Source organism: Leucoraja erinacea, chromosome 4 (assembly GCF_028641065.1).
Source record: "Leucoraja erinacea ecotype New England chromosome 4, Leri_hhj_1, whole genome shotgun sequence".
NCBI lineage: Eukaryota > Metazoa > Chordata > Chondrichthyes > Rajiformes > Rajidae > Leucoraja > Leucoraja erinaceus.
In genome coordinates, this window is record NC_073380.1 from 95,601,612 (window position 1) to 95,616,099 (window position 14,488).

The following is a 14,488-nucleotide window of genomic DNA, read 5'->3' on the forward strand; positions in this document are numbered from 1 at the left end:
ATCCTACACACACTAGGCACAATTTACACACACACCAAGCCAATTAACCTACATATCTGGGAAAGGCCACAGTCTTAGAATAAAGGGGAGGTAATTTAAGACTGAGGTGAGAAAATACTTTTTCACCCAGAGAGTTGTGAATTTATGGAATTCCCTGCCACAGAGGGCAGTGGAGGCCAAATTACTGGATGGGTTTAAGAGAGAGTTAGATAGATCTCTAGTGGCCAGTGGAGTCAATGGACATGGGGAGAAGGCAGGCATGGGTTATTGATAGGGGACGATCAGCCATGATCACAATGAATGGCGGTGCTGGCTCGAAGGGCCGAATGGCCTCCCCTTGCACCTATTTTTTATGTTTCTAAGTTTCTATGAACCCGAAGATCTCGGAGAAAACCCACGCAGGTCCCGGGGAGAACGTACAAACTCCGTACAGACAGCACCCTGTAGTCGGGATCAAACCCGGGTCTCTGGCGCTGCAAGTGCTGTAAGGCAGCAGCTATCGCTGCGCCACCATGAGTGGTCAGCATGCTTAAGTTGCACAAATAAGTTAGTATGTGATTCGTGTTCAAATTGGTGCTTCAGTGGTTTTCCTCAGTGTTGTATCTCTCTAAAACTCCCTGTGATTTTATGGATACAAATTGAGTTTTGTAAGTCAGAATCAGAATCCTGCTGATGATGAAAGAATGAACATTATTCACAAAACGCAGATCAAGCAATGTCTGTGAGCAGATAACTTCTCATAGGCCAAAGGTAGACACAAAAAGCTGGAGTATTGTCACATGTTCATGTTCATGTTCATTGGAAAAAACTGTGCACAATTTAGCTCCTTACCTTCAATGTTACAACTGCATAAAACATGAGGAAAGACATTCTTGCCATAGAGGGAGTACAGAGAATGTTCACCAGACTAATCCCTGGGATGGCAGGACTTTCATATGAAGAAAGACTGGATAGACTCAGCTTGTACTTGCTAGAATTTAGAAGATTGAGGGGGGATCTTATAGAAACTTACAAAATTATTAAGGGGTTGGACGGGCTAGATGCAGGAAGATTATTCCCAATGTTGGGGAAGTCCAGAACAAGGGGTCACAGTTTAAAGATAAGGGGGGAGACTTTTAGGACCGAGATGAGAAAAACATTTTTTACCCAGAGGGTGGTGAATCTGTGGAATTCTCTGCCACAGAAGGTAGTTGAGGCCAGTCCATTGGCTATATTTAGGAGGAAGTTAGATGTGGCCCTTGTGGCTAAAGGGATCAGGGGATATGGAGAGAAGGCAGGTACGGGATACTGAGTTGGATGATCAGCCATGATCATATTGAATGGTCGTGCAGGCTCGAAGGGCCGAATGGCCTACTCCTGCACCTATTTTCTATGTTTCTATGTTTCTATGTAACTCAGCGGGACTGGCAGCATCTCTGGATAGAAGCAATGGATGACGTTTCGAGTCGAGAAGTCTGAAGAAGGGTCTCGACCCAAAACACCACCCATTCCTTCGCTCCAGAGATGCTGCCTGTCCCGCTGAGTTACTCCAGCATTCTGTGTCGATCTTCGATTTAAACCAGCATCTGTGCAGTTCCTTCCTACATATTTTGTCTGCCTATAGAGATCTCTGCCAGCTAACAACACCAGGTATAACATGCGCATTATTTTCTCACAAAATTACTATGCGACAGGTGGGAGAAATGGGCTCCCTGACCTGTAAATCTTGATGATATTATGGTTATTTCACATCTGCATTGAGCCATCTGTTCATAGTAATACAGAGGAGCTCTCATATCAAGTACATTTGTAGAGCGCGTGCCCTTGGCAGCAGCTTCTGAGATGTATTCTACATAGCCTTCGCATAGGGGTGACTAGTTGGCTGCACTTCAAGCTGGTCAATGCTGCAAAGCTCTGCTGATGCTTGCAGTTTATAAAGTTTGCACGGGAGAGATTCAAGGTTAGATGACGTCATAATAATGACATTAACCTTTGCACAGCTCTTTGATGGACAACTAATCTTTTGGATAATTAAATTTAGCAATCTCTGGTGAGAAGCTCGGCAATTGTTATTCATGAAATGGATTCTCTATTCAGCCTGTCTAGACAATATGTCAGAACATCCCTTAGCCTATCAATTAACAGATTTATAACACATTAAAACATTCAGAGAGCGCCCTGCTGGATAAACCTTTCTTGCCACCTCTAGCTTATATTATCTTGAGGCAGGAGTAGTTTAATTTTTAAAGTGTCAATTTATATTCAGGTGATTTTTTTTTACAGGAATAAAGTACATGGTTCAAAAGCTTTTGTGCTCAAATTACTAACCACATTTGGATGATCCACATTTAAAAAAGCCGCCTGCATAAGCATTTTATTTTCAGTGGAATTGAACTTCCTGAAGTGTATGTAACAAGAGGGACAATCCACATTGATTAGTGTTTTAGGTACTGTGGATGACCTACTCCAGTGACAATCCATCCATAGTAAATTAATATGATTTTCATTCCTGAGGAAATTAATTATCATTAACTGAAAAATTCTGTAAATCATGTCCAATAACTTGTCAAGAGTTACCTTATTTTCATTGTTAAATTCAGCTCTGAGTAGTGAAAGTGAGGTGGCAAAGTGATGAAGAAGGGTCTCGACCCGAAACGTCACCCATTCCTTCTCTCCAGAGATGCTGCCTGTCCCGCTGAGTTACTCCTGCTTTTTGTGTCTACTGTTTAAACCAGCATCTGCAGTTCCTTCTTACACAAGATACTAGGGCTGTTGCTTCACTGCTCCGAAGATCCAGGTTCAATCAGCCATGATCACAATGAATGGTGGTGCTGCCTCGAAGGGCCGAATGGCTTCCTCCTGCACCTATTTTCTATGTTTCAATGTTTCTATGTAATGCTGACCTCAGGTGCTGCTTGTGTGGAGTTTGCATTTTATCATGGTGACCCCATTGGGTTCCTCCGGATGCACTGGTTTTCCTCCCATAACCCAAAGATGTGAAGGATGGAACTGCAGATGCTGGTTTACATCGAGGATAAATGCAAAATGCTGGAGTAACTCAACGGGTGAGGCAGCATTTCTGGAGAAAAGGAATAGATGATGTTTTGTGTTGAGACCCTTCTCCATGACTTTGCCACCTTACTTTCACCACTCAGAGCTGAATTTAACAATGAAAGTAAGGTCACTCGTGAAAAGTTATTGGACAATTTTTAAGTTGCTGATAATTAATTTCCTCAGGAATGAAAATCATATTAATTTACCATGAATGAATCATCACTGGAGTAAGTCTTCCACAAAGTATATATCCACAGTGCCTAAAACAAAGTGAGAGCCCAGTGTAATCAATATGAATTGTCCCTCTTGTTGCATACACTCTATGAACTTCAATTCCACTGAAAATAAAATGCTTCTGCAAGCGGCTTTTGAAAGGAATAGGTGATGTTTCTGATCTACACCATTCTTCTCGACCTGAAACATCATCTATACCTTTTCTCCAGAGATGCTGCCTAACCCATTGAGTTACTCCAGCATTTTGTGTCTACCAAGAAGTGTGTGTTGGATGGTTAATTGTTTACCGTGTGAATGGGCTGGAAAATAGATAGAAATGGGCAAGAATCGATTTCTGGGAAAATTATTGGATTGGGCAGGATAATTTTATTGACAAACATGGACTTGATGGGCTGCATGGCCTCCTTCTTCAGTATGTCATAAGGAAATAAGCATATGATATATATATATATATACCCCCATACCCCCTGATCCCTTTTCGCCACAAGGGCCACATAAAATATATATATATATATAATTTTGATGATGATTTGGAGGTGTAAAATCCCTCATTTTTACTAATCCTTCCAAATGGTCAAGCATTCTACTGTCTCAGTGTCTCTCTTCTTCTGAAACAGGGAAACTTACTCTCTGAAACTAAGAGACAAAGACAGATGCCAACATCACCCAATTTAAAGAACTAAAAATTTAAAGAAGGGCAGCACGGTGGCACAACAGTAAAGCTGCTGCCTTACAGCGCCAGAGACACGGGTTCAATCCTGACTAGCGGTGCTGTCTGTGTGGAATTTGTACGTTCTCCCTGTGACCGTGTGGATTTTCTCCGGGCGCTCCAGTTTACTCCCACATTCCAAAGATGCGCAGGTTTGTAGGTTAATTGGCTTTTGTAAATTTGCCCCTAGTTTACTTTAGTTTTGGTCTCCAGTTTGTTTTCAGAGAAATGTCAGTGTGGGACTGGAACGGACCCCTCAGGGGTTGGACGAGATGCAGGAAGATTGTTCCCGATGTCCGCAAGGGGTGACCAAAACGATCACCTGTGAATCTCTGGACTCTAGAGGGTTCTATCCTACCACAGTAGGGACAATACTTACAGATGATCACCAACTGCTACCACCCAAATTACACCCCTGGTCTATTTCCGACACCTGGACCCTTCCCTACCATTCCTTGACCTCACTATCTCCATCGCAGGTGATAGACTTCTGACCGACATTCACTATAAACCCACTGACTCCCATGGCTATCTGGACTACACTTCTTCCCACCCTGCTTCCTGTAAGGACTCCATCCCCTACTCCCAATTCCTCCATCTACACCGCATCTGCTCCCAGGATGAGGCGTTCCACACCAGGACATCTGAAATGTCCTCATTCTTTAGGGAACGGGGGTTCCCCTCCAGCACCATAGATGAGGCTTGCACCAGGGTCTCTTCCATACCCCGCAACACTGCTCTCTCTCCCCATCCCCCCCACTCGCAACAAGGGCAGTGTCCCCCTAGTCCTCACCTTTCACCCCACCAGCCATCACATACAACAAGTAATCCTCCATCAGTTACGCCACCTCCAACGTGACCCCACTACTCGCCACATCTTCCCATCTCCCCCCATATCTGCCTTCCGCAAAGACCGCTCCCTCCATAACTCCCTTGTCAATTCTTCCCTTCCCTCTCGGTCCACCCCCTCCCCGGGCACTTTCCCTTGCAACCGCAAGAGATGCAACACCTGTCCCTTTACCTCCCCCCTCGACTCCATTCAAGGACCCAAGCAATCGTTCCAGGTGCGACAGAGGTTCACCTGTATCTCCTCCAACCTCATCTACTGCATCCGCTGCTCTAGATGTCAGCTGATCTACATCGGTGACTAAGCGGAGGCTGGGCGATCGTTTCGCCGAACACCTCCGCTCGGTCCGCAATAACCTACCTGACCTCCCGGTGGCTCAGCACTTCAACTCCCCCTCCCATTCCCCGTCCGACCTCTCTGTCCTGGGTCTCCTCCATGGCCAGAGTGAGCAACACTGGAAATTGGAGGAACAGCACCTCATATTCCGCTTGGGGAGTCTGCATCCTGCGGGCATGAACATTGAATTCTCCCAATTTGGTTAGCCCTTGCTGTCTCCTCCCTCTCCTCAGCCCTTGGGCTGTCTCCTCCCATCCCTCAGGTCTCGGGCTCCTCCTCCTCCTTTTTCCTTCCTTCTCCCCGTCTCGGGCTCCTCCGCTCTATAGATGCTCCTTTTTCCAGCATTTTTGTTACCTCCCCGCCACCCCCTATCAGTCTGAAGAAGAGTTTCAGGATCAAACACGTGGCGCTGTAAGGCAGCAACTCCAGCGCAGCGGCACTTAGCCTCCTCCAGTGTGTAGGATACGCAAGCGGGATTACATAGAACTAGTTGATAGACACAAAAAGCTGGTGCTCAGGTGATCAATAGAATTACATAGAACTGGTGCTCAGGTGATCAATTGGTATTGTTGGTTAGTTGAATGGCCTGTTTCCACGCTGTATCTCTAAACTAAACTAAACTAACCTAAAACCCACAAAAACTAAAGACGAAGCAAGCCTTTACTGACGCTGAGAATTTTTTAATGGAAACAACTCTTAGTCAAAGGGGTGGACAGTCTCTCCTATCTTTTGATGTATGTGGCACCACTACACTCAATTCTCATCATATTCTGTGGAAGATAAGATAAGCTTTATCTCCCCTCAGCCAGCTGGACTCCTTGATTTTCTTTCTTGAACAAGGATTTCTAAGATTAGGGCAGATCCCAGAGTGATATTAGACTCTCAACGGTTTCTTCAAAATAGTTTGCAAAACCGAACAAGGCTTCATTTTGAAAATCTGTAAAAATGTCCTTTAGTTACTAAATGTTGGAAAGGCTCAGCAAGTAAGGCAACATCTGTGGAGAGGGGAACAGACCCAACCCCCACAACAAAGGATTTGATTAGGGTTATTTCTAACCTAACGTGAAACTTTAACTCTGTTTCTCTTTCCCCAGAAGCTGCCTAACCAGGTGAGTATTTCCAGCATATTTTGCTTTTCTTTGAACTATTATTTTGAACAGACAGGCTTGGGAATTTCAAGATGATCACTGTTATAACCATATAACCATATAACAATTACAGCACGGAAACAGGCCATCTCGACCCTTCTAGTCCGTGCCGAACACATAATCTCCCCTAGTCCCATATACCTGCACTCAGATCATAACCCTCCATTCCCTTCCCATTCATATAACTATCCAATTTATTTTTAAATGATAAAAACGAACCTGCCTCCACCACCTTCACTGGAAGCTCATTCCACACAGCTACCACTCTCTGAGTAAAGAAGTTCCCCCTCATGTTACCCCTAAACTTCAGTCCCTTAATTTTCAAGTCATGTCCCCTTGTTTGAATCTTCCCTACTCTCAGTGGGAAAAGCTTTTCCACGTCAACTCTGTCTATCCCTCTCATCATTTAAAAAACCTCTATCAAGTCCCCCCTTAACCTTCTGCGCTCCAAAGAATAAAGCCCTAACTTGTTCAACCTTTCTCTGTAACTTAGTTGCTGAAACCCAGGCAACATTCTACTAAATCTCCTCTGTACTCTCTCTATTTTGTTGACATCCTTCCTATAATTAGGCGACCAAAATTGTACACCATACTCCAGAATTGGCCTCACCAATGCCTTATACAATTTTAACATTACATCCCAACTTCTATACTCAATGCTCTGATTTATAAAGGCCAGCACACCAAAAGCTTTCTTTACCACCCTATCTACATGAGATTCCACTTTCAGGGAACTGTGCACAGTTATTCCCAGATCCCTCTGTTCACCTACATTCTTCAATTCCCTACCATTTACCATGTACGTCCTATTTTGATTTGTCCTGCCAAGATGTAGCACCTCACACTTATCAGCATTAAACTCCATCTGCCATCTTTCAGCCCACTCTTCCAACTGGCATAAATCTCTCTGTAGACTTTGAAACTCTACTTCATTACCTGCAACCCCACCTATCTTAGTATCGTCTGCATACTTACTAATCCAATTTACCACACCATCATCCAGATCATTGATGTACATGACAAACAACAGTGGACCCAACACAGATCCCTGTGGCACCCCACTCGTCACTGGCCTCCAACCTGACAAACAACCATCCACCATTACTCTCTGGCATCTCCCATTCAGCCACAGTTGAATCCATCTTGCTACTCCACCATTAATACCCAACCATTGAACCTTCTTAACCAACCTTCCATGAGGAACTTTGTCAAAGGCCTTACTGAAGTCCATATACACAACATCCACTGCTTTACCCTCATCAATTTCCCGAGAAACATCTTCAAAAAATTCAAGAAGATTAGTTAAACATGACCTTCCAGGCACAAATCCATGTTGACTGTTCCTAATCAGACCCTGTTTACCTTGTTGGCCTGTAAATGTTTTATATTGTAATCATAGCATCAATAATGGAATTGTGTATTATACAAATAGAGCCACCTCATCAATGCCTATCTACATTAATTCCAATTAATCTACATTAATCCCATTTAATCGACATTAATCCCATTAATCCAAATTAGATGCTTATCGCTCCACACCTTTCTCATCCAAATGCATGTCCTGTATCACAATATAAGTGTGTACTGTAGTAATGGTCGAGGAGTTTTTTTTCCTGTGATGCTACATTTTCTTATGGCTGCCGAGCTACTCCTCTTCCATTGCGATGATCATTAGGACTCCTTTAAAGTCACAGTAACACAGCACAAAAACAGGTCCTTTGGCTTACCACAGCTTACTGTCCAGTATAATCTTCTTATAATACCCAGATAGACATTCATTTCGTAGAGAAACAGAAAATACAGGAAACATTCAAAAGGTCAGACCATGTCAGAAACATAGAAAATAGGTCCTGGAGTAGGCCATTCGGCCCTTTGAGCCAGCACTGCCACTCAATATGATCATTTTCCCCACATCCCTTGATTCCGTTAGCCCAAAGAGCTAAATCTAACTCCCTCTTGAAAACATCCTGTAAATTGGCCTCCACTGCCTTCTGTGGCAGAGAATTCTACAGATTCTCAACTCTTGGGTAAAAAGGTTTTTCCTCGGTGGGAAGAAAAACAAGTTAACAAATCAAAATCAATTATGGAGGCTCCCAGCATTCTCAGTTTTAGTTTAATCTTATAGCATCTGCAGTTTTCTTTCATTTACAATTTTGTTTCAAATTTTTTTGTTACACAATTTCATTAATAAAAGATTAAGGGCCTGTCCCACACGCATGCGACCTGCATGTGGCAAGCGCGACCAAACTGGAAGCGGAGGCCATGCGGAAGTCGAGTGATCCTCGTACAGGGCCGGTGCCACCAGCATGCGCCTGCATGCGGCGAGTGCGATCAAAGCGGAAGCGGGGGCCGCGCGGAGGACGAGTGAGTGACGTGAAGTTCGAGCGAAGTCCGCTGGATGTTCGCGAGTGACGTACGGCGTCAAGACGTGCGTACGGCGTCGAGATGCTGCGTGTGCCCATCGAGGCGGTGTGTACGGCGTCGAAGCGGTTGCGGGCCGGCTGGCCGTTGCCACGCGGAATTTTTGAACAGTGTCAGTTTTTCAGAGGATGTTGGGACCAGCTCCACACAACTCCATACGGCTCCGGCAATCGAAGTGGGACCGGCCCCGCGAGGCCAGGCCGTATGGCTCAAGCGACCACGTTAGGTTGCGCTTGCCGCATGGAGTCGCATGCTCGTGGGACAGGCCCTTAAAAGAAAAGTCCCAATGGGATTTGAGAGAGTGGGAAATGTAGATACTCTCTGTGCCATCCTTCATCAGATACAGTACCTACCCATATTTTTATCTAACCAAAGGAATCACCTGTGGCCATTCCCCTCAAAAACATGTATACACTTTTGTATATTGTTGAGGAGGATAAGCATGCAGGAGGAGGCAGCAGCAGTCAGGTAGATAGATAGATAGATAGATAGATAGATAGATAGATAGATAGATAGATAGATAGATAGATAGATAGATAGATAGATAGATAGATAGATAGATAGATAGATAGATAGATAGATAGATAGATAGAGTGAGTGAGTTATTTGTCACATGTGCCAGTTGGCACAGTGAAATGTATGTTCACCACACAGCCATACAAATAAAATAAAGTACAAATCACACGATAGAGCCCAACAGAAAACATCCCCACACAGCAGAATAAAGTTTCCCACTGTGAGGGAAGGCACAAAAGTCAGTCCTCTTCCTCTGTTGTTCTTAATGTTCTGCGAGAGACCTGGCTCTGAGACATAGCTGGATAGCGGTGAAGTCAGGCATAGAAACATAGAAAATAGGTGCAGGAGTAGGCCATTCGGCCCTTCGAGCCTGCACCGCCATTAAATATGATCACGGCTGATCATCCAACTCAGTATCCCGTACCTGCCTTCTCTCCATACCCCCTGATTCCCTTAGCCACAAGGGCCACATCTAACTCCCTCTTAAATATAGCCAATGAACTGGCCTCAACTACCTTCTGTGGCAGAGAGTTCCACAGATTCACCACACGTGGTTGGCCAGGTGGCGCTGTCCAGCAGTGGAGCCACTGGCCTGCGGGCGGTCGAGGCGAGGAGTATCAGAGGATAGACTGGATTGGAGGCGGGTAAGCTTGTGATCCTCACTAGAGTCCAGGTAGGCATTTGTTGAAGGCGTGGATCTGCTGTAGAATGAAGTAAAGTTGGGTTCCATTGCATGAGCGGGTGAGCGAGACCCGGGGCTGCGGGAGAATCAGAGCAGGGTCTGTTGGTGACGGCGCATCGCTGCCACTGTAGAATGCGGGCAGGGAAGGAAAACTGTAGTGAAAAGCAGTGAATTGACTGTGGGTACCTGTAATCCGGATTAGGTCTCAACTGGGATGTCTGGAACCGGAGTTGGAATCCCTGAGGTAGAAGATGGAGGCACACCGAGATAAAAATGAGGTCTTGGCATCAAGTTTGGCACAGACATAGCAGGATGAAGGGTCTGTTCTTGTGCTGCACTATTCTATATTCAATGAAGTTAAATGGCATTGTATGTGAGTGACAATGCCATGTATGCAGCAACTTCCACTTTAAACTACGAACCATCTTCCAGTTAGAAGGAAAGGGAACATTACCACACTGTGCAGATGGGAAAGTGCCTCATGTACTGGAAATCTCTGCAGCAATTATAAGTCGTGCATAACTGCCATTTGTTTCTGTTCTGAACCACAAAACTTCCACCAACATACAAAGTATGGTGACAGCAATTACCAACGTATAATTTGTCACTCAATACACATACAGGTTAACCAGGTATTGATTTGTATAGTAATGTACAGAGTTTACCTTCCAATTACATGTTTATTTGCTTCTCCCACGATTTGTACTGTTTCCGAGCAAGTTTGAACACGCCCGAACTTTGACACATTTTTTCCCAAGTTCGTCATTCGTGTGCTAAGGAAGCTCTTTTAGCGTGAGATAGTTTTATTTCCTTCAAGTTTTATCGCTGCGTAATCTTTCTCAGTGCCCCGGGGAAAGAAGAAGATTACAAGCCCATTTCTTAACTCGTTGCTGGAATAGCTTAATATCCTTAGGTTGGTCGACCTGATCTTGTATAGTGACAGCACCTCATGAAGCATGGACCTCCACTCAATTACCCCACTCTTCCTTTGGGAGAAGATGCATAAATATCTCTGCTGACTTCCCACTGTCTGACATTGAACCATCTCCTGCTAAGCTGCAAGGACTAAGGTTAACTTTCCATCAACAGGGCAAATGCAGGTGATGAATCATAGAGCCTTATAACAAGGAAACAGGACCTTCAGTCCAACTTGTCCAAGCCGATAAAATTGACCATATATGCGGGTCTCATTTGCCCACATCTGACCCATGATGTTCTAAACATTTCCTATCCATGTATCTGTCCAAGTTACTTTTAAGTGGTCTAATTGTACCTGCTGAATATGTGGCTGAGGAACTGGTGCATGGGGCAGGGATTTAGATTCTTAGACCACTGAGATCTGTTTTGGAGTAAGGGGGAACTGTACAAAATGGACGGAATAAGGACTGACGAGGTAGAGTTACTGTGGATTGAGTTGAGGAATTGCAAAGGCCAGAAGACTTGGTGTTATCTACAGACCCCAAATAGTAGCCCGGATGTAGGGTGTAAGTTACAGCAGGAGTTAAAACTGGCATGTAACAAAGGTAAGGCCACTATGATGATGGAGGTTTTCAATATGCAGGTAGACTGGGACAATCAGGTTGATTCAGGACCCCAAGAAAGAGAGTTTGTAGAGTGCCTCCGAGATGGATTCTTATAGCAGCTTGTAATGGAGCCGACCAATTTCGGGATTTAGTGTTGTCCAATGAACCAGATTTGATAAGAGAACTCGAGGTAAAGGAACCGCTTGGAGGTAGTGATCATAATATGATAATATGATTCATTTTAATCTGGAATTTGAGAAGGAGAAGGTTAAATCGGAAGTGTGAGTGATGCAGTTGAACAAATGGGACTATGAAGGCATGAGGGAGGAGTTGGCCAAGGTAGACTGGAAAGGGATCCTAGCAGGAATGACGGTGGAACAGCAACGGCAGGAATTTCTGGGCATAATCCGGAAGACGCAGGATCATTTTATTCCAAAAAGGAATAAATATTCTAAGGGAAGTAGGAGGCAACTGTAGCTGACACGAGAAGTTAGGGATCAAAATAAATAAAATAAAAGATGTATAACACAGCAAAGAGTAGCCGGAAGCCAGAGGATTGGGAAACTTTCATAGGACAACAGAAGGAAACAAAACGGGCAATACGGGCTGAAAGATGAAGTACGAAGGGAAGCTGGCCAGGAATATAAAGAAGGACAGTAAAAGCTTCTTTAGATATGTTAAGGGAAAAAGAATAGCAAAGTCAAATGTGGGTCCCTTGAAGGCAGGCACTGGTGAAATTATTATGGGGAACAAGGAAATGGCAGAAGAGTTGAACAGGTACTTCGGATCTGTCTTCACTAAGGAAGACACAAACAATCTCCCAGAAGTACTGGAGGACAGAGGATCTAAGGGGATAGAGGAACTGAAAGAAATTTTCATTAGGCGAGAAATAGTATTGGGTAGGATAATGGGACTGAAGGATGATAAATCCCCTGGGCCTGATGGTCTGCATCCCAGGGTCCTCAGGGAGTTGGCTCTAGAAATAGTGGACACATTGGTGATCATTTTCCAATGTTCAATAGATTCAGGATCAGTTCCTGTGGATTGATAGATAGCTAATGTTATCCCACTTTTCAAGAAAGGAGCAAGAGAGAAAACAGGGAATTACAGACCAGTTAGCCTGACTTCGGTGGTGGGGAAGATGCTGGAGTCAATTATTAAAGAGGTAATAATGGGGTATTTGGATAGCAGTAAAAGGATTAGTCCAAGTCAGCATGGATTTATGAAAGGAAAATTATGCTTGACTAATTTTCTGGAATTTTTTGAGGACATGACAAGTAAAATGGATGAAGGGGAGCCAGTGGATGTAATGTATCTAGACTTTCAGAAAGCCTTTGAAAAGGTCCCACACGGGAGACTGGTGACTAAAATTAGAGCACATGGTATTGAGGGTAGGGTGTTGACATGGATAGAAAATTGGTTGGCAGACAGGAAGCAAAGAGTAGGAGTGAACGAGTCCTTTTCAGAATGGCAGGAAATGGCGAGTGGAGTGCCGCAAAGCTCGGTGTTGGGGCAACAACTGTTTACCATATCTATTAATGATTTGGAAGAGGGAATTAGGAGCAACACTAGCAAGTTTGCAGATGACACAAAGCTGGGTGACAATGTGAACTGTGAAGAGGATGTTAGGAGGTTGCAGGCTGACCTGGACAGGTTGAGTGAGTGGGCAGATGCGTGGCAGATGCAGTATAATATAGATAAATGTGAGCTTATCCACTTTGGCGGCAAAAACATGGGGACAGATTATTATCTCAATGGGGTTAGGGTAGGTTAGGTACAGCGAGATCTGGGTTTCCTTGTACACCGGTCACTGAAAGTTGGTGTGCAGGTTCAGCAGGCAGTGAAGAAAGTTAATGGAATGTTGGCCTTCATAACAAGAGGATTTCAGTATAGGATTAGAGAGGTTCTTCTGCAGTTGTATAGGGCTCTGGTAAAACCACATCTGGAGTATTGTGTACAGTTTTGGCCTCCTAATTTGAGGAAGGACATCATTGTGATTGAGGCAGTGCAACGTAGGTTCACAAGATTGATCCCTGAGAAAAGATTGAAAAGACTAGGCTTGTATTCACTGGAGTTTAGAAGGATGAGGGGGAATTTTATAGAAACATATAAAATTATGAAAGGACTGGACAGGCTAGATGCAGGAAAAATGTTCCGAATGTTGCGTAAGTCCAGAACCAGGGGCCACAGTCTTAGTATAAAGGGGAGGCCATTTAGGACTGAGGTGAGAAAAAACGTTTTCACCCAGAGAGTTGCGAAATTGTGGAATTCCCTGCCACAGAGGGCAGTGGAGGCCAAATCACTGGATGGATTTAAGAGAGAGTTAGATAGAGCTCTATGGGCTGGTTGAATCAAGGGATATGGGGAGAAGACAGGCACGGATTATTGATTGGGGACGATCAGCCATGATCACAATGAATGGCGGTGCTGGCTCGATGGGCCAAATGGCCTCCTCCTGCACCTATTTTCCATCTATGTTTCTATGTTTCCTCTGGCAGCTCATTCCATATCTGAACCCCCACCATATCTAAACCACCAGCCCCTCAGGTTCCTACTAAATCATTCCTCCGCACATTCAATGGATTAAGGAGCGCAGATTGAGAGAGAGAAAACAACAAAGGGGTATATTAAAGATGTGAAACAAAGATCAGAGCTGTTGTAGATTCTAAAAGGAGAATGTGGGAAATGTCAAACAGATAAGACAGTGCATTCAGAGATCGAAAACTGAATTAACATTACAGGCGAGTCCAAAGAAGGATCCCGACTCAAAATGCTGCCTATCCATGTTCTCCAGCGATGCTGCCAGACCCATTGATTTGCACAGGCACTTTGTGTTTTTACAGGTGGCTAACCTTAGAGCAAATTAAATATTAAATAAAACACTGCAGATGATAGAAATCCTAAACAAAACAGATCAAGCAACATCAGTGGAAGGAGAAACAGTCAATAAATTTACAGACTGAAGCCTGAACCCAGGACTAGATGAACAGTTGTGTTCTCTGATCTACGGACCTATCTCCCAAGTCGTATTATTGATAG